A 22,228-nucleotide genomic window follows, 5' to 3' on the forward strand; every position below is an offset into this window, starting at 1 on the left:
TTGGTCACTAGACGTGATACTGAATGCTATGGATTGTTCTCATATCTGTTGAGAGTGAATAACACCAGATCTACTGAAGGACCGAGGACACTGATTATTATTCTATTGATGACATTAGGAAAACTGTGTGATTCTGGTACAACTCCATATTAGAAAGTTGTCCTTTAAAATGTTTTGTACACTCAGTGTATATAGATACTGTATGTGTCTGTGTCTCTATCCAACAGTACAGTTACAGTATCCCGCCTCAGTGGTCAGACCAGCTCTTCCTGTAGGGGTACCAGTGGGTGGCCAATGGGCCAATCATCTCATCAGCTGCCTCGTTAGGGCTGTGTCAGACATGCCATCATTAGCATGTTGCTGTCGTTAGCATGTAGCCTTCAGCGCTAAGGGAGGTTCCAGTGGAAAACGTCAGTCAACCGCCAGTGTCTGACAGAGCTCATTACTCACCTTACTGCGTTGGCAAGGAGCCTCTGGGTTTGACCCAGACACCCACTCTCCTCTTGTTTAGGGTGTTGGACATTTGAGTACAGGTTATAGTACGCACACACACACACCCATAGATGCGCACACACACACACACACACACACACACACACACACACACACACACACACACACACACACACACACACACACACACAACCATAGATGCACATACACACACACACACACAGTAATAAAACCAACACAGAGTCACAAACAGCCAACACAGCCAAAAGGAATGTGTTTTTGCTTTATTTCTGTTGACGTGTAGGGGCAGAGAATTAAAAGCATCTGTCTTCATTTTCATTGAATTTTAGGAGTAGAACAAGCTTCAATTCATAGTTATTAAATCAAAGTCATGTCCTTGATAATTAATGGACATAATTGATACTTTAAGGGTGTGTGTGTGTGTGTGTGTGTGTGTGTGTGTGTGTGTGTGTGTGTGTGTGTTATCTATTTGATAGACTCAGGAACAAGTTTTTGTCAATGCTTAGTGACTCAGCCTACCACATGCGACACATAACACACACTTTCTCTGTCACACATACACAGACAGACACAATACTATACATGTACACAGACAGACACATACTACACACATACATAGACAGAAACATACTACACACGTACACAGACAGAAACATACTACACACGTACACAGACAGAAACATACTACACACGTACACAGACATACTACACACGTACACAGACATACTACACACGTACACAGACATACTACACACGTACACAAACAGAAACATACTACACACGTACACAGACAGAAACATAGTACACACGTACACAGACAGAAACATAGTACACACGTACACAGACAGAAACATACTACACACGTACACAGACAGAAACATACTACACACGTACACAGACAGAAACATAGTACACACGTACACAGACAGAAACATACTACACACGTACACAGACAGAAACATACTACACACGTACACAGACAGAAACATACTACACACGTACACAGACAGAAACATACTACACACGTACACAGACATACTACACACGTACACAGACATACTACACACGTACACAGACATACTACACACGTACACAGACATACTACACACGTACACAAACAGAAACATACTACACACGTACACAGACAGAAACATACTACACACGTACACAGACAGAAACATACTACACACGTACACAGACAGAAACATACTACACACGTACACAGACAGAAACATACTACACACGTACACATACTACAAGCACGTAAAGCAGCTCTCATGATTGACGTAACAATCAGGCTAAAGTAGCTCACCAGTTACTGTGCTTGGCGTGCTAGTATTTCAATAACCCCTCATCTTTTATACAACATGAATGAACCCTGCAATCAAACAATGTTGATCATTATGAGATATTAGTTTAGTGACAACAGACAGATAAGTATTAAGCCCTTATAGAAAAAAAACTATTACAAAAATTACTGGAAGTTTACCACATCTTTATTGAAACAAGTGTGTGAAATGCCTTATGAGAAAATATCAAGTGAAAAACAAAAACATCTGCTCCCACATTCACTCACAACTGGAGAATCTGTAGCTGGCTTTGAAATGTCCAAGGCCATATTATCCACACAAACTCTCACAGACATAATGACAAACAGACATAATGACAAACAGACATAATGACAAACAGACATACAGACATAATGACATACAGACATACTGACATAATGATAAACAGACATACAGACATAATGACAGACATAATGACATGCAGATATACTGACATAATGACAGACATACAGACATAATGATAAACAGACTTACAGACTTACAGACATAATGAAATAATGACATACAGACTTGCAGACTTGCAGACATAATGACAAACAGACATAATGACAAACAGACATAATGACATACAGACATAATGACAAACAGACAAACAGACAAACAGACATAATGACATACATACAGACATACAGACATAATGACATGCAGATATACTGACATACTGACAAAAAGACAAACAGACTTACAGACTTACAAACATATTGACATACAGACAAACAGACATAATGAAATAATGACATACAGACATACAGACATAATGACATGCATACATACATACAAACAGACATGCAGACAAACAGACATGCAGACAAACAGACATGCAGACATACATACAGACATACAGACATACAGACAAACTGATATGCCGACATTCAGACAAACAGACATAATGACATACAGACATAATGACATGCAGACAAACAGACATACTGACAAACAGACAAAATGACATACAGACATACAGACATAATGACATACAGACATAATGACATACAGACATAGTGACATAATGACATACATACATACAGACATAATGACATACTGACATACAGACATAATGACATAATGACATAATGACATAATGACATACTGACAAACAGACATAATGACATACAGACATAATGACATGCAGACATACTGACAAACAGACATACTGACATACTGACATACAGACATACTGACATACAGACATAATGACATACAGACATAATGACATACAGACATAATGACATACAGGCATAATGACATACAGACATACAGACATAGTGACATGCAGACATAGACATACAGACATACAGACAAACAGACATACTGACAAACATACATAATGACATACAGACAAACAGACATAATGACATGCATACATACAGACATAGTGACATAATGACATACAGACATAATGACATACAGACATAATGACATACAGACATAATGACATACAGACATACTGACATAGTGACATAATGACATACAGACATACAGACATACAGCATAATGACATGCAGACATACAGACATGGTGACATGCAGACATACAGACATACAGACATGGTGACATAATGACTTACAGACATACAGCATAATGACATGCAGACATAGTGACATACAGACATACAGACATAATGACATACAGCATAATGACATGCAGACATACAGACATGGTGACATAATGACATACAGACATGGTGACATAATGACATACAGACATACAGCATAATGACATGCAGACATAGTGACATAATGACATACAGACATACAGACATAATGACATGCATCATAATGACATAATGACATGCATCATAATGACATACAGACATACAGACATAATGACATGCATCATAATGACATAATGACATGCATCATAATGACATACAGACATACAGACATAGTGACATAGTGACATAGTGACATAATGATATACAGACATACAGACATGGTGACATAGTCACATACAGACATAATGTCATGCAGACATATAGCATAATGACATACAGACATAGTGACATAGTGACATAATGATATACAGACATACAGACATAATGACATACTGTAGTTGACTGGCATTCAGTTGAAACTACCATAGTAATGTTTAGACATGGTCTTTGTTTAGAAACTACTGCCCATGCATACACTTAGGTTCAGATTCAAAGCACTTGAATCCTGTTTTTTTCACAAGGGAATAAGACATTGAGTCTCCCTGGTGGGAGCAGTAGGTTTCAACCAAACCGCACACTGTTCTATGAGTTTATACGACAATGGGAAAGAGTTGAAATACTGCAATAGATTAAACAGATTAAATACCTCAATGCAGCTCTCTACCATGCAAACATGGCATATGACATAGGATTATAATTGTGTCTCTATTCCAAAACATTTACGATCACACTCAGGCAGAGCAGACCCGTCTTATCCAATATGGGGATGTGTAGATTTGGATGGGGCTTAAATTAGACTAATTGAAAACAAATCCACAGAGTAGTTTTCGTAGCTAATGAGGTTAAGTCACTGTTTGCCTCCTCCGCTCACTCAGTCAGCATGAGAGATGGTGAGAGAGGGAAACATGTGGGTCCCTGCCCTAAGCCTTGGCTGCTCCTCTGTCACAGCCAGGAGAATAAAGCCAGGCTCACACCTCATCCATCCAACTCCTGGAGGACTGCCACACAACACACACACACCTCCAACTATTCCAAAGCACATGAGCACCCATACATGCACAGCCACACACACACACACACACACACACACACACACACACACACACACACACACACACACACACACACACACACACACGCGCGCGCGTGCATGCGCACATTAGCCCATAGTCCCTCTCTCACTCAGTCCCTGAGTTCAGCCAATCAATTTGTGACTGTGTGCTGTGTGCATGCGTGTATGTGTGTGAAGAACACAGAGTAATAATGGATCATAGTTTTGGACCTTATCCCGACCACTGCTTCCCAGGGGTGGAACAAACTGTCATATAAAGCCTCAACATTGAGGATCATCCATGAAAAACACTCACAGTGGGATACAATGTCTGGCAACCCTTTTCCCAGAACAAAAGATTTCAGCTGTCCAATAGCACCAGTCTTTAAATGAGAGAGCCTCATTCTTCTCTCTCCATCTCTCCTCTTCCCCGACCTCATCCTCCCGTTGCGATGGTTAGGCCGGCGGTGAGAGAGAGGGGATATTATTTTCCTTGCTTAGCTGGTCAAAGTTCTCCAGAATGGCCAATCAGAGGAGACCATTGCCACATTTCCCCTTTCCCAGAACCCCTTGGGAGGAACAGAGTGTATTTCATCTTCCATGAGAAACACAGCGAGCTCAGGGGGACAGGGAGAGGGGAACAGGGGGAGGCAACCTCATAGTGTAGTAAGGCATGGGGCTCCAGCCCACCACTCTCTACAGTATAGCTCTGTGTGATTGAGCTATTTAGGGGCCCCAAGCAATTATACAATTATCTGACAGAGTCATGGGAGGTTTTGGAGGAAAGGCCTTGAGACCCTCTCTCCTAAAACAATTCACAAACACATCCATCTGGAAAGTCCTGTTTCTTTATATCTCTCTCTCTCCCTTCTCCATCTTTCTTTCTCTCCTTTTCCCTGTCTCTGACTCTGATTCCCCCATTTTCGTTCACTTCTAATTCTCTCTCCCTAGATCTCTCTTTAATTCACTCTCATAACCAATCGGTGTAATATCAGCCAGTCATCGGTGTAATATCAGCCAGTCATCGGTGTAATATCAGCCAGTCATCGGTGTAATATCATCCAGTCATCGGTGTAATATCAGCCAGTCATCGGTGTAATATCAGCCAGTCATCAGTGTAATATCATCCAGTCATCGGTGTAATATCAGCCAGTCATCGGTGTAATATCAGCCAGTCATCGGTGTAATAATATCCAGTCATCGGTGTAATATCATCCAGTCATCGGTGTAATATCATCCAGTCATCGGTGTAATATCAGCCAGTCATCGGTGTAATATCATCCAGTCATCGGTGTAATATCATCCAGTCGTCGGTGTAATATCAGCCAGTCATCGGTGTAATATCAACCAGCCGTCAGGTTTCTGTAGCTCAACATGGTTCCCCTCCATTAGGCCAGCCAGGTAAGCGTCTGATAATGTGATGACTGGAAAGGGTAACTATCCTGCGGACAACAACAGAGATGACTACTTCCTTTGTTGCTGTGGTTGCCTGAATTGTACGGTGCAGGATGATGACTCATTAAGTGTTTTTGTGGGGGTTTGTGGGTTTTTTAGATGTCTGTCTGGACGTTGCGAGCAGAGAGAGTCGAGGGGGATTAATATTTTCCGTGCGCCGTGTCCAGGACATTTACAGTTGGCGTCAGGGTAGGGTGCTGGTCTGAGGGGAGGCACTTTGAAGTGTTTGTGGTTTCGCCACATCTGCAGACAAGATGTGTAGGGTTGGGGGTTCTAGCTGGCGGGATGGGGGGAGTTTTGGGGAGAAAAGCGGGGGTGGGGAGTATCAGGTTCTGTCTGTATTCGTAATGTCATGTGACAATGAACAACATCCCTTAACTCTTTCCCAGGCACTGAATGCCAGTGGTGGAGTCCTTAAATTCTAGTTTCTCATTGAAAATGCGTGCAGTTTAGATGCTGCATCTCATGCACAGACAGATACTGCACTGTGTGTTTATACATACTTTATACAGTACAATTTTGTTATTGTCTTCACAAGAATCATTGAAAGACATTTGACAAAATTCACAAGAGTATATGCCACAGTGAGACTGATTTTTCTGAAGAAAATTTATATTTTGAGGTAATATTTTAATATTTGTGGGTTTTCCAAATGTATTAAAAAATCAAATTAATCTATTTTTTTAAATTACTGAAACATAAAACACATCATCGGTGCCTAACTGTAATGTCGTGGATAAATGTCAGTGCAATTTTGAATGACAATATTATTGGTCTCTCACACTTTCTAAATATAGTGTCAATAAAAACACAAATATCACAGCCTCTACTTTTAACTTCAGTTTCTTATTTGGGGTCTTTTAAAATCTAACCGCAGGTCTTGTGAAGCAAAAGTGGGGCGAAGCCAGGGCAGAAGCCTTGTGTCGCCCGCGGTACCCGTTAAATCTCTTCTACAGACACGGTTGGTCATTGGCACCCTGTGTCTCCGTCTGTCTGCTCGTCTCTGGGCTCTAACGCAGCGAGGCCGCCTACCACCAAACCAAAGCAGAGTATCTTTATAGAATTAGGCCCACACTGCGGGGACAGTAGTTTAATCATGAGTTTATGGAGCAGGGTTTAGCCGTGCCCATAGTCGACGCGCCACAAATATTTTCACATTTCATTAACAGGCTTTGCCAAGGTGGCGGTGCGGTGCTGGTGGGACTGGGTGGAGGAATGAATCAGACATTTTTATTTCCACACACCATACTATTCCTCCGAATCCCTCCATGACACGTCCCTCCCTGCTCCAGGCCCAGACTGCTGTGCTACGTGCCATTTGTAACTATTATTAAAGTCATATTTCACAGCTTAGTTCATAAAATCCATCAACTTGCTTCAAATGAGTTTGGCTGCTGTGTCCCATGCGTTCCCTATACCGAGCTTCATACAGAGTGATGTTAGTGGAGGCTTTCCCACCACTGTGCTGCTGCAGCTCTACAAGCTCTCACTATCTCACTTCAGAAACAGACGTTTGTCCATGTTTCCCAAACGTCACATTTCAAGGTATTTAGGGGTTAAGTTTAGGCATTAACTTTGAAATCTTAAGGTTAGGGTTAAGGTTAGGGTTAAGGTTAGGGTTAACTCAGAATGGTTAAGGTTAGGGTTAGGGTTAACTCAGAATGGTTAGGGTTAGGGTTAAGGTTAGGGTTAACTCAGAATGGTTAGGGTTAGCTCAGAATGGTTAAGGTTAGGGTTAGGGTTAAGGTTAGGGTTAGGGTTAACTCAGAATGGTTAAGGTTAGGGTTAGGGTTAAGGTTAGGGTTAACTCAGAATGGTTAAGGTTAGGGTTAACTCTGAATTGTTAGGGTTAGGGTTAACTCAGAATGGTTAGGGTTAGGGTTAACTCAGAATGGTTAGGGTTAGGGTTAACTCAGAATGGTTAGGGTTAGGGTTAGGGTTAACTCAGAATGGTTAGGGTTAGGGTTAACTCAGAATGGTTAAGGTTAGAGTTAGGGTTAAGGTTAGGGTTAACTCAGAATGGTTAAGGTTAGGGTTAACTCAGAATTGTTAGGGTTAGGGTTAACTCAGAATGGTTAGGGTTAGGGTTAACTCAGAATGGTTAAGGTTAGGGTTAGGGTTAACTCAGAATGGTTAGGGTTAGGGTTAACTCAGAATGGTTAAGGTTAGGGTTAAGGTTAGGGTTAGGGTTAACTCAGAATGGTTAAGGTTAGGGTTAACTCAGAATGGTTAAGTTTAGGGTTAACCCAGAATGGTTAAGGTTGGGGTTAGGGTTAACTCAGAATGGTTAAGGTTAGGGTTAGGGTTAAATCAGAATGGTTAAGGTTAGGGTTAACTCAGAATGGTTAAGGTTAGGGTTAGGCTTAAGGTTGGGGTTAGGGTTAACTCAGAATGGTTAGGGTTAGGGTTAACTCAGAATGGTTAAGGTTAGGGTTAGGGTTAAGGTTAGGGTTAACTCAGAATGGTTAAGGTTAAGGTTAGGGTTAACTCAGAATGGTTAACTTTGAAATCTTAGGGTTAGGGTTAACTCAGTATGGTTAGGGTTAACTCAGAATGGTTAAGGTTAGGGTTAACTCAGAATGGTTAAGGTTAGGGTTAGGGTTAAGGTTAGGGTTAACTCAGAATGGTTAAGGTTAGGGTTAACTCAGAATTGTTAGGGTTAGGGTTAACTCAGAATGGTTAGGGTTAGGGTTAACTCAGAATGGTTAGGGTTAGGGTTAGGGTTAACTCAGAATTGTTAAGGTTAGGGTTAGGGTTAAGGTTAGGGTTAGGGTTAACTCAGAATGGTTAGGGTTAGGGTTAACTCAGAATGGTTAAGGTTAGGGTTAAGGTTAGGGTTAGGGTTAACTCAGAATGGTTAAGGTTAGGGTTAACTCAGAATGGTTAAGTTTAGGGTTAACCCAGAATGGTTAAGGTTGGGGTTAGGGTTAACTCAGAATGGTTAAGGTTAGGGTTAGGGTTAAATCAGAATGGTTAAGGTTAGGGTTAACTCAGAATGGTTAAGGTTAGGTTAGGCTTAAGGTTGGGGTTAGGGTTAACTCAGAATGGTTAGGGTTAGGGTTAACTCAGAATGGTTAAGGTTAGGGTTAGGGTTAAGGTTAGGGTTAACTCAGAATGGTTAAGGTTAAGGTTAGGGTTAACTCAGAATGGTTAACTTTGAAATCTTAGGGTTAGGGTTAACTCAGTATGGTTAGGGTTAACTCAGAATGGTTAAGGTTAGGGTTAACTCAGAATGGTTAAGGTTAGGGTTAAGGTTAGGGTTAGGGTTAACTCAGAATGGTTAAGGTTAGGGTTAGGGTTAAGGTTAGGGTTAACTCAGAATGGTTAAGGTTAGGGTTAACTCAGAATTGTTAGGGTTAGGGTTAACTCAGAATGGTTAGGGTTAGGGTTAACTCCGAATGGTTAGGGTTAGGGTTAGGGTTAACTCAGAATGGTTAAGGTTAGGGTTAGGGTTAAGGTTAGGGTTAGGGTTAACTCAGAATGGTTAGGGTTAGGGTTAAGGTTAGGGTTAACTCAGAATGGTTAAGGTTAGGGTTAGGGTTAAGGTTGGGGTTAGGGTTAACTCAGAATGGTTAGGGTTAGGGTTAAGGTTAGGGTTAACTCAGAATGGTTAGGGTTAACTCAGAATGGTTAAGGTTAGGGTTAAGGTTAGGGTTAACTCAGAATGGTTAAGGTTAGGGTTAACTCAGAATGGTTAGGGTTAGGGTTAGGGTTAAGGTTAGGGTTAGGGTTAACTCAGAATGGTTAGGGTTAGGGTTAACTAAGAATGGTTAAGGTTAGGGTTAACTCAGAATGGTTAGGGTTAGGGTTAACTCAGAATGGTTAAGGTTAGGGTTAGGGTTAACTCAGAATGGTTAGGGTTAAGTCAGAATGGTTAAGGTTAGGGTTAACCCAGAATGGTTAGGGTTAGGGTTAACTCAGAATGGTTAAGGTTAGGGTTAGGGTTAAGGTTAGGGTTAGGGTTAACTCAGAATGGTTAGGGTTAGGGTTAAGGTTAGGGTTAACTCAGAATGGTTAGGGTTAACTCAGAATTGGTTAGGGTTAACTCAGAATGGAGGGTTGGTTAACTCAGAATGGTTAGGGTTAGGGTTAGGGTTAACTCAGAATGGTTAGGGTTAGGGTTAAGGTTAGGGTTAGGGTTAACTCAGAATGGTTAGGGTTAGGGTTAACTCAGAATGGTTAGGGTTAGGGTTAACTCAGAATGGTTGGTTAGGGTTAAGGTTAGGGTTAACTTAGAATGGTTAAGGTTGGGGGGTTAACTCAGAATGGTTAGGGTTAGGGTTAACTCAGAATGGTTAGGTTAACTCAGAATGGGGTTAGGGTTAACTCAGAATGGTTAAGGTTAGGGTTAACTCAGAATGGTTAGGTTAGGGGTTTCAGAATGGTTAGGGTTAGGGTTAACTCAGAATGGTTAGGGGGTTAACTCAGAATGGTTAAGGTTAGGGTTAACTCAGAATGGTTAGGGTTAGGGTTAACTCAGAATGGTTAAGGTTAGGGTTAGGGTTAACTCAGAATGGTTAGGGTTAAGTCAGAATGGTTAAGGTTAGGGTTAACCCAGAATGGTTAGGGTTAGGGTTAACTCAGAAATAGTTAGGGTTAAGGTTAGGGTTAACTCAGAATGGTTAGGGTTAGGGTTAACTCAGAATGGTTAAGGTTAGGGTTAACTCAGAATGGTTAAGGTTAGGGTTAACTCAGAATGGTTAAGGTTAGGGTTAACTCAGAATGGTTAGGGTTAGGGTTAACTCAGAATGGTTAAGGTTAGGGTCAGAATGGTTAGGGTTAGGGTTAACTCAGAATGGTTAAGGTTAGGGTTAACTCAGAATGGTTGGTTCAGAATGGTTAGTTAGGTTAACTCAGAATGGTTAAGGTTAGGGTTAACTCAGAATGGTTAAGGTTCAAATCAAATCAAATCAAATGTATTCATAGGTTAGCCCTTTGTACATCAGCTGATATCTCAAAGTGCTGTTACAGAAACCCAGGTTAAAACCCCAAACAGCAAGCAATGCAGGTGTTAGGGAAGGTTAGGGTTAGGGTTAACTCAGAATGGTTAGGGTTAAGTCAGAATGGTTAAGTTTAGGGTTAACCCAGAATGGTTAAGGTTGGGGTTAGGTTTAACTCAGAATGGTTAAGGTTAGGGTTAGGGTTAAATCAGAATGGTTAAGGTTAGGGTTAACTCAGAATGGTTAAGGTTAGGGTTAGGCTTAAGGTTGGGGTTAGGGTTAACTCAGAATGGTTAACTTTGAAATCTTAGGGTTAGGGTTAACTCAGTATGGTTAGGGTTAACTCAGAATGGTTAAGGTTAGGGTTAACTCAGAATGGTTAAGGTTAGGGTTAAGGTTAGGGTTAGGGTTAACTCAGAATGGTTAAGGTTAGGGTTAGGGTTAAGGTTAGGGTTAACTCAGAATGGTTAAGGTTAGGGTTAACTCAGAATTGTTAGGGTTAGGGTTAACTCAGAATGGTTAGGGTTAGGGTTAACTCCGAATGGTTAGGGTTAGGGTTAGGGTTAACTCAGAATGGTTAAGGTTAGGGTTAGGGTTAAGGTTAGGGTTAGGGTTAACTCAGAATGGTTAGGGTTAGGGTTAAGGTTAGGGTTAACTCAGAATGGTTAAGGTTAGGGTTAGGGTTAAGGTTGGGGTTAGGGTTGACTCAGAATGGTTAGGGTTAGGGTTAAGGTTAGGGTTAACTCAGAATGGTTAGGGTTAACTCAGAATGGTTAAGGTTAGGGTTAAGGTTAGGGTTAACTCAGAATGGTTAAGGTTAGGGTTAACTCAGAATGGTTAGGGTTAGGGTTAGGGTTAAGGTTAGGGTTAGGGTTAACTCAGAATGGTTAGGGTTAGGGTTAACTAAGAATGGTTAAGGTTAGGGTTAACTCAGAATGGTTAGGGTTAGGGTTAACTCAGAATGGTTAAGGTTAGGGTTAGGGTTAACTCAGAATGGTTAGGGTTAAGTCAGAATGGTTAAGGTTAGGGTTAACTCAGAATGGTTAAGGTTAGGGTTAACCCAGAATGGTTAGGGTTAGGGTTAACTCAGAATGGTTAAGGTTAGGGTTAGGGTTAAGGTTAGGGTTAGGGTTAACTCAGAATGGTTAGGGTTAGGGTTAAGGTTAGGGTTAACTCAGAATGGTTAGGGTTAGGGTTAACTCAGAATGGTTAGGGTTAGGGTTAACTCAGAATGGTTAAGGTTTGGGTTAGGGTTAAGGTTAGGGTTAGGGTTAACTCAGAATGGTTAGGGTTAGGGTTAACTCAAAATGGTTAGGGTTAGGGTTAACTCAGAATGGTTAAGGTTAGGGTTAACTTAGAATGGTTAAGGTTAGGGTTAACTCAGAATGGTTAGGGTTAGGGTTAACTCAGAATGGTTAAGGTTAGGGTTAGGGTTAACTCAGAATGGTTAAGGTTAGGGTTAACTCAGAATGGTTAAGGTTAGGGTTAACTCAGAATGGTTAGGGTTAGGGTTAACTCAGAATGGTTAGGGTTAGGGTTAACTCAGAATGGTTAAGGTTAGGGTTAACTCAGAATGGTTAGGGTTAGGGTTAACTCAGAATGGTTAAGGTTAGGGTTAGGGTTAACTCAGAATGGTTAGGGTTAAGTCAGAATGGTTAAGGTTAGGGTTAACTCAGAATGGTTAAGGTTAGGGTTAACTCAGAATGGTTAGGGTTAGGGTTAACTCAGAATGGTTAGGGTTAGGGTTAACTCAGAATGGTTAAGGTTAGGGTTAACTCAGAATGGTTAAGGTTAGGGTTAACTCAGAATGGTTAAGGTTAGGGTTAACTCAGAATGGTTAGGGTTAGGGTTAACTCAGAATGGTTAAGGTTAGGGTTAGGGTTAACTCAGAATGGTTAAGGTTAGGGTTAACTCAGAATGGTTAGGGTTAGTGTTAACTCAGAATGGTTAAGGTTAGGGTTAACTCAGAATGGTTAAGGTTCAAATCAAATCAAATCAAATCAAATCAAATGTATTCATATAGCCCTTCGTACATCAGCTGATATCTCAAAGTGCTGTACAGAAACCCAGCCTAAAACCCCAAACAGCAAGCAATGCAGGTGTAGAAGCACCTAGGGTTAGGGTTAACTCAGAATGGTTAGGGTTAACCATTCTGAGTTAACCCTAACCCTAACCATTCTGAGTTAACCCTAAGGGTTAACTCAGAATGGTTAAGGTTAGGGTTAACTCAGAATGGTTAAGGGTAGGGTTAACTCAGAATGGTTAAGGTAAAGGTCAAGATTTGGGATAGGCATAGGCTTTAAACAAAAATCTAAAAATCAACTTTCTGTCGCTGGATTTCAACATGCAACCTTTGGCCCCAGAGGTGTCAAACACTGACCTGGCTGTAGGCCTGTAGTCCTGCCTGTGGAACCGAAGATAACCACTCACATAGTTGCAAGGACCGGTTGAGTTTTTTTATTGACATGGTGGAGAAGTCATGCACCACAACACAAATTGTGTGATAATGATTGCGACTAGGCTATTGTAAGGTATAATCAAAAGATTTGTTTGACCTCTACACATAATTATCACTTTTGAAATATTGCTCAACAAGTTACTATCAAGGACATGCCCCATAAAAAATATCACAACACTTTAGCAGAATTACTTTGGTACTCATAATGCCTTTTCCCTGGAGCAGTCAGCCTGCATGAGGAGCAAGTTGCTATTAGGTTTTGACAAAAAAAATGTCACCCATGTGAGTCCAATAAACTTCCCCTCACATCTTAACCCACTGGGGTGTTTCAACGTTCTCCTTGTATACAAGGCTAGGAACACGCCTGAACAATGTCCCCCCTCCGCCATAAACTCCTTTTAGTGTGGGCTCACATCCTGTTTTCCTCACAGTCAATACCACCTCCAAACTACCTCCTCAAGCTTAAGGAGCTCTGAGAGGCTCCAAAAAGAAACCAGAGAACAACACAAGATTCATACAGACACTTTCAACCTCTTTCACTCTTTCACCCTCTTTCTCCCTGTGTGGGAGTGAAGGGAGGAGAGGAGTTGAATGAAGAGAGGAGAGAGGAGAGGGGGAGTGGGGATAGGGGAGGGGGGAGAGGAGAGGGGGAGTGGGGAGGGGAGGGGAGAGGGGGGGAGTGGGGATGGGGATAGGGGGGGAGAGAGGGGAGTGGGGCTAGGGAAGAGGGGTGGAGAGGGGGAGGGGGAGTGGGGATAGGAGAATGGAGAGGGGAAGTGGGGAGAGAGGGGAGTGGAGAGGGGGAGTGGGGATAGGAGAGGGGAGAGGAGAGTGGAAAGAGGGCATAGGATAGGGGAGTGGAGAGGGGGAGAGGGGAGGGGAGAGGGGAAGTGGGGATAGGGGAGAGGAGAGTGGAGGGGAGAGGAGAGTGGAAAGAGGGCTGAGGATAAGGGAGTGGAGGGGGAGAGGGGAGTGGAGAGAGGGGTGAAGAGGGGAGAGGGGATATAACGAATGGCTGAGAAAGCTTTTGGCTGTGGTCCTCTGAGTCCTCTCCAACCAGACACCCACTCTCACCTCAAAATAATGCACTAGTGGTCCTTGTCTTCCCCAACCCACGATTCTTACAGACACTTTCACCCTGTGTGGGAGTGGAGGGAGGAGAGGAGTTGAATGTAGAGAGGAGAGGGAATAGAGGAGAGGGGGAGTGGAGAGGGGAGTGGAGAGAGGGCAGAGGAGTGGGGAGAGAGGAGAGGTGGAAGTGGAGAGGGGAGTGGAGAGGGGGAGAGGGGAGAGAAAAGAGCGGAGTGGAGGGGGAGTGGAGAGGAGGAGAGGGGAGAGGGGAGTGGAGAAGGGGAGAGGGGAGTGAAGATATGGGATAGGAGTGGAGAGGGGATAGAGGAGAGGGGGAAGTGGAGAGGGGAGTGAAGATATGGGATAGGGGATAGGGGAGAGGAGAGGGGGAAGGGGAAGTAGAGAGTGGGAGAGGGAGTGGAGGGGGTTATAGTGGAGAAGGGGAGAGGGGATAGGGGAGAGGGGGAAGTGGAAGTGGAGAGGGGGAGAGGGGAGTGAAGATATGGGATAGGAGTGGAGAGGGGATAGAGGAGAGGGGGAAGTGGAGAGGGAGTGAAGATATGGGATAGGGGAGAGGAGAGGGGGAAGGGGAAGTAGAGAGTGGGAGAGGGGAGTGGAGGGGGTTATAGTGGAGAAGGGGAGAGGGGATAGGGAGAGGGGGAAGTGGAGAGGGGAGTGAAGATATGGGATAGGGGATAGGGGAGAGGAGAGGGGGAAGGGGAAGTAGAGAGTGGGAGAGGGGAGTGGAGAGGGTTATAGTGGAGAGGGGATAGGGGAGAGGGGGAAGTGGAGAGGGGAGTGAAGATATGGGATAGGGGATAGGGAGAGAGAGAGGGGGAAGGGGAAGTAGAGAGTGGGAGAGGGGAGTGGAGAGGGTTATAGTGGAGAGGGATAGGGGAGAGGGGGAAGTGGAGAGGGGAGTGAAGATATGGGATAGGGGATAGGGGAGAGGAGAGGGGGAAGGGGAAGTAGAGAGTGGGAGAGGGGAGTGGAGGGGTTATAGTGGAGAAGGGGAGAGGGGGAAGTGGAAGTGGAGAGGGGGAGAGGGGAGTGAAGATATGGGATAGGAGTGGAGAAGGGGAGTGGAGAGGGGAGTGGAGAGGGGATAGGAGAGGGGGAAGTGGAGAGGGGAGTGAAGATATGGGATAGGGGATAGGGGAGAGGAGAGGGGGTAGTGGAAGTAGAGTGGGAGAGGGGAGTGGAGAGGGGGATAGTGAAGAAGGGGAGAGGGGAGTGGAGAGAGGGGAATGGGAGGGGAGAGGGGATTTAACGAATGGCTGAGAAAGCTTTTGGCTGTGGTCCTCTGAGTCCTCTCCAACCAGACACCCACTCTCACCTCAAAATAATGCACTAGTGGTCTTTGTCTTTCTCTCTCTCTACCCCCCCCAAAGAATACACACCATAGATACAATTGTTGGCATCAAACTGAAACTTGTTATGAAGGCTGATCCCCCACCGGCAGAATTGAGTTCTGCCTTCCAAGATCAAGAGCCAGGAAATACCTCCCGTTAAAGTTCGTCTTTTCAACTCCCCTGAGATTTAATAGAACAACTAATGGCTCCAGCACCGGGTCGTGTTTCCGTGCCCCCTCACTCGCATCAAGACACACACACACACACACACACACACACACACACACACACACACACACACACACACACACACACACACACACACACACACACACACACTGGATGGCTCCCCAGACCTGTGGTTTAAACACACACACTCCACAATACGGCCTTGCCTGGCTCCCCTCTCTGACTCTGGTTTAATCATGAGAGTAAATTGGTTGGGTGGAAAAATGATTTGTGGACTCGGGGCATAATGTGCGAGCCATTTTGCCTCATTATACTGTGATCTGAAAGGTTGTGGAATTGAAACCAGCATGAGGGATGGGGCTTCCAGGGGCTCAGAGAACAACCAGCATGAGGGATGGGGCTTCAGGGGCTCAGAGAACAACCAGCATGAGGGATGGGGCTTCCAGGGGCTCAGAGAACAACCAGCATGAGGGATGGGGCTTCCAGGGGCTCAGAGAACAACCAGCATGAGGGATGGGGCTTCAGGGGCTCAGAGAACAACCAGCATGAGGGATGGGGCTTCCAGGGGCTCAGAGAACAACCAGCATGAGGGATGGGGCTTCCAGGGGCTCAGAGAACAACCAGCATGAGGGATGGTGCTTCCAGGGGCTCAGAGAACAACCAGCATGAGGGATGGTGCTTCCAGGGGCTCAGAGAACAAAATACTGTATACGGCCTACGAGCTGGCTCCACATTTTTCACAGAGAATACACTAGCAGAATAGCACATTATTTTCTCTCTCTCTCTCTCTCTCTCTCTCGCCGTTCCTTTTAATCTAATCTGGTGGTTCCACTGTTAAACCTTTCGCAGTGTAATTAAAGTAGGTGTTTGTTATACTAAATTAGAGTGAATTAATGCATGCACTTGCACATGTAATTTCCCCTCCACCGTTGGTCGCCACTGCTGTTGGCCTCCAGCTGTGTTAAGAGAGGAGAATGGAAATGTGGCTTTGGTTTTTGCTATTGGACTTCACACATTTACATGGACACACACGCACAGTACGCACACAGTACACACACATACAACCACAGTACACACACATACAACCACAGTACACACACATACGACCACAGGACAAGCACAGTACAGTACACCATAGTACACCACAGTACACACACATACAACCACAGTACGCACACATACAACCACAGTACGCACACATACAACCACAGTACACACACATACAACCACAGTACAACCACAGTACAACCACAGTACAACCAACCACATACAACCACAGTACACACACATACAACCACAGTACACACATATACAACCACAGTACAACCACAGTACAACCAACCACATACAACCACAGTACACACACATACAACCACAGTACACACACATACAACCACAGTACACACATATACAACCACAGTACAACCACATACAACCACAGTACAACCAACCACATACAACCACAGTACAACCACAGTACAACCACAGTACACACACACACAACCACAGTACACACATATACAACCACATACAACCACATACAACCACAGTATAATCACAGTACAACCACAGTACAACTACAATACAACCACAGTATAACCACATACAATCACAGTATAATTGCAGTACAACCACAGTATAACCACATACAACCACAGTACAACCACAGTATAACCTCAGTATAAACACATACAACCACAGTACAACCAGAGCAGCTTGCGATGCTTTGTGATGAAAAGAAGAGGCCTAAACTGAGAAGACAGGGCACATGTAGAAACGAGGACTCCTCCTTCGGGATTAGGGCTTCTGTATTTCTCACTGTAAAAAAGACATTAACATGGTGCCTGTAACATACAGGGCTCTGTCTGATGAGACCAACATGACCACGTGTTTATGCTGACTGATGCTGAAGAAGGCTTTGTGGCTGAAACACCACCTCCTTGAGATTACAGCAGCTGGAAAGTAATGACTCTTGTTTCCCCCGAGTGCCAGACGTCTTTATTCACCCACACTGCATTGTGGTCATAGAGGCTTCTTTCATGAACTGGCAGATTCACGATATGAACATGCATGTACATCCTGTGTAACCTTTGACCTGTGGTGCCCTGTGTGGATCAGAAGAAAGCTCTGGGGCTAAGGCTGCCCTGTAAGATTAAGGTCATTGCTTTTCAATTGGGAAAATTTGAATTTTAGTTTAGGCCTACTTCCTGAACTTCCTGAACTGACTAAATTGAAATGGAATTGACCCCAACCCTGCTGCACTATAGCCCTCTCTTAGTCCTTCCTCCTGCTGCAGGCTAGAACACGCTAGCCCTCTCTTAGTCCTTCCTCCTGCTGCAGGCTTGAACACGCTAGCCCTCTCTTAGTCCTTCCTCCTGCTGCAGGCTAGAACACGCTAGCCCTCTCTTAGTCCTTCCTCCTGCTGCAGGCTAGAACAAGCTAGCCCTCTCTTAGTCCTTCCTCCTGCTGCAGGCTAGAACACTCTAGCCCTCTCTTAGTCCTTCCTCCTGCTGCAGGCTAGAACAAGCTAGCCCTCTCTTAGTCCTTCCTCCTGCTGCAGGCTAGAACACGCTAGCCCTCTCTTAGTCCTTCCTCCTGCTGCAGGCTAGAACACGCTAGCCCTCTCTTAGTCCTTCCTCCTGCTGCATGCTAGAACACGCTAGCCCTCTCTTAGTCCTTCCTCCTGCTGCAGGCTAGAACACGCTAGCCCTCTCTTAGTCCTTCCTCCTGCTGCAGGCTAGGACACGCTAGCCCTCTCTTAGTCCTTCCTCCTGCTGCAGGCTAGAACACGCTAGCCCTCTCTTAGTCCTTCCTCCTGCTGCAGGCTAGAACACGCTAGCCCTCTCTTAGTCCTTCCTCCTGCTGCAGGCTAGAACACGCTAGCCCTCTCTTAGTCCTTCCTCCTGCTGCAGGCTAGAACACGCTAGCCCTCTCTTAGTCCTTCCTCCTGCTGCAGGCTAGAACACGCTAGCCCTCTCTTAGTCCTTCCTCCTGCTGCAGGCTAGAACACGCTAGCCCTCTCTTAGTCCTTCCTCCTGCTGCAGGCTAGAACACGCTAGCCCTCTCTTAGTCCTTCCTCCTGCTGCAGGCTAGAACACGCTAGCCCTCTCTTAGTCCTTCCTCCTGCTGCAGGCTAGGACACGCTAGCCCTCTCTTAGTCCTTCCTCCTGCTGCAGGCTAGAACACTCCAGTTACTCCTCTCTTAGTCCTTCCTCCTGCTGCAGGCTAGAACACTCCAGTTACTCCTCTCTTAGTCCTTCCTCCTGCTGCAGGCTAGAACAAGCTAGCCCTCTCTTAGTCCTTCCTCCTGCTGCATGCTAGAACACGCTAGCCCTCTCTTAGTCCTTCCTCCTGCTGCAGGCTAGAACAAGCTAGCCCTCTCTTAGTCCTTCCTCCTGCTGCATGCTAGAACACGCTAGCCCTCTCTTAGTCCTTCCTCCTGCTGCAGGCTAGAACACGCTAGCCCTCTCTTAGTCCTTCCTCCTGCTGCAGGCTAGAACACGCTAGCCCTCTCTTAGTCCTTCCTCCTGCTGCAGGCTAGAACACGCTAGCCCTCTCTTAGTCCTTCCTCCTGCTGCAGGCTAGAACACGCTAGCCCTCTCTTAGTCCTTCCTCCTGCTGCAGGCTAGGACACGCTAGCCCTCTCTTAGTCCTTCCTCCTGCTGCAGGCTAGAACACGCTAGCCCTCTCTTAGTCCTTCCTCCTGCTGCAGGCTAGAACACGATAGCCCTCTCTTAGTCCTTCCTCCTGCTGCAGGCTAGAACACGCTAGCCCTCTCTTAGTCCTTCCTCCTGCTGCAGGCTAGAACACGCTAGCCCTCTGTTACCCAACCAAGCATGAATCAACCTGAGGTTCATATGTCCCAGTCATAGAGTACATCACACGTTTGGCTCCAATGCAGCCACGCCAGACGCAGGTGGGAAATAATTCCCTTGTTTTGTTGTGAGCAATATTTTCCAATAACTCTCTAAGCCTCCGACTGGGCAAACCACATCATTTCAACATGAACATTTGGGTAATATTTGGTTGAGATTTCAAACTTTATTCATCCACTCAAAATGACAACCAGAAGATTGTTGAATTCCCAGGTTTTCAACCAAGGAAAAGTATATTTTGTGCCACTGATTTACTCCAGTTTTAATTCCAGTTAGTCTACAAATTAATCATTGATATGTTGATGTTCACGTCTCCATCTCAACCAAGACTCAAAGTTAAAGAATAGGACTAAATCAAATCAAACTTTATTTAAAGTGAATTTCAAGCTTGACTAGATTAGATTTAGTTATATTCTTTAACTTACATTTTTGGTTGAGATGGAGATGTGAATCCAACATATAAATGATTAACTTGTTGACAAACTGTAATTAAAGCCAGACTAAGTCAATTGTACAGATGGAACCAAATATCCAAGCAGAAGATAAATCTATTTCAAATGTTGACATTTGGTTGCATTGACAACCAAACACAATTCAATATCCAGTTTGTCTACAAATGAAAAATTGATATATTAGAGTCATGTCTCCAACTCAACCAAAAATCTAAGTAAAACAATAGGATAAAATCTAATCTAATCACACTTTAAATGCACCTTAAATAAAGTTTGATTTGATTTAGTCCAATTCTTGAATTAGATTTTTGGTTGTGATGGAAATGTGAATCGAACATATTAATACTTTACTTGTAGATTGCATTTGGAATTAACCAAATCTTGCGCATTGGTAGTAGTCAGTATCAAAGCTAAGCTAGGTCGGGCTTGATTAAAACCTTGGATGGGAGACCAAATGAATAGCTGTAGGTAGATCAGCTCTCCAGTAGGAGGTGCTGTAGGTAGATCAGTAGGAGGTGCTGTAGGTAGATCAGCTCTCCAGTAGGAGGTGCTGTAGGTAGATCAGCTCTCCAGTAGGAGGTGCTGTAGGTAGATCAGCTCTCCAGTAGGAGGTGCTGTAGGTAGATCAGCTCTCCAGTAGGAGGTGCTGTAGGTAGATCAGCTCTCCAGTAGGAGGTGCTGTAGGTAGATCATCTCTCCAGTAGGAGGTGCTGTAGGTAGATCAGCTCTCCAGTAAGAGGTGCTGTCCAGCCTATTATTTTTTCTGATAGTCTATATAACTTTGAAGATGTGACATTGTTTCAAAGGTAGAAATTAAACATATTTTATACAAGGTATGTTTATGTTGAACATTTGATACAAAGATGATCATCCTGTGGTTGAAATTTCACCCTCAACAGTTTAAGTTGACTTTAAAAAAATCCAATACATTTTTTACACATGGATTCCACATCAAAATATGTTGACAAAATACATTGAAACAACGTTGATTCCAATTTGTGCTCAGTGGCTTGTGTTTTCAGAAAAAGTAAAACCATACTGAGAGTGTTAACAGTGTTTACAGTACAGCAACTCTCTTCCAATACAATAAAGAGAGGCTAGAGAAGAGAGGAGGAACTCTGAACTGCCTGACCACTCTTGGCTGCCAGTCAGGATGCTGTAATTTGTCACTGTTTGTTTGGCCTGGATTATAGCTTCATGTCAGCAGCACTTGATACCCTGGCAGAAACCACGTTGCTCAATATCACATGTCCACGGGACCTATAAAAAGTATGTGTAACCAATCCCTGCCCTTTGAGCTGATGGAGCAGAATGAGATTAAACCACCACCCTCAGACAGACAGACAGACAGACAGAGACAGACAGACAGCATGCTGAGAGTGTTTACAGGAGAAGTGTGGTTTTCTCACCCTAGAAGAAGAGCCAGCCCAAAATCATCAGGTCCACTTGTTTTCTGTAACTTGATTTACTATGAGAACGAGGGATGCATATAAAAGTAAATTCCTCTGGTCTGAATTCTCCCAGGGAAGGCAAGACAAACCTCCCCTCTCCAGTCTCTCTCTATCCCTGGTTGAAAGTATCCTGGCTGGGCTCAGAAGACTGAGGTTTCCCCTGCAGTGTGGAGCCCACAAAGGCTCACTCTATTCAGGATCAAAGCACAGACTGTCTGGGCGCTTCATGGGCCCAGTCTGGAAACTAGAAAAACGACCCTCTTGTTGTTGTCGGATTCCTCACATGAAGAAAGACACTGCTGCTCTAACAACATCTATTCAACAGTCTTTGCCACATAATTCAAATGAACCCACTCGTTTATAATTGTAAAAACATGGATTGTTCTCTGCAGCGGTGAGCTTCTCGGTCATCAGCCTTGTCCCGAACAAGAGTTTAGTCCGTTAAAGTTTTGCCGGG

The 22,228-nt window shown here is 44.1% G+C and overlaps 1 long non-coding RNA gene across 1 annotated transcript in view; it reads left to right on the top strand.

Annotated features, from left to right (window-relative positions):
* LOC115108690 (uncharacterized) overlaps positions 1–22,228 on the top strand; it is a 74,601-nt gene that overhangs the window by 33,142 nt on the left and 19,231 nt on the right. The gene's annotated exons all lie outside the window — the stretch shown is intronic.

Source organism: Oncorhynchus nerka, linkage group LG24, assembly GCF_034236695.1.
Source record: "Oncorhynchus nerka isolate Pitt River linkage group LG24, Oner_Uvic_2.0, whole genome shotgun sequence".
NCBI classification, from domain to species: domain Eukaryota; kingdom Metazoa; phylum Chordata; class Actinopteri; order Salmoniformes; family Salmonidae; genus Oncorhynchus; species Oncorhynchus nerka.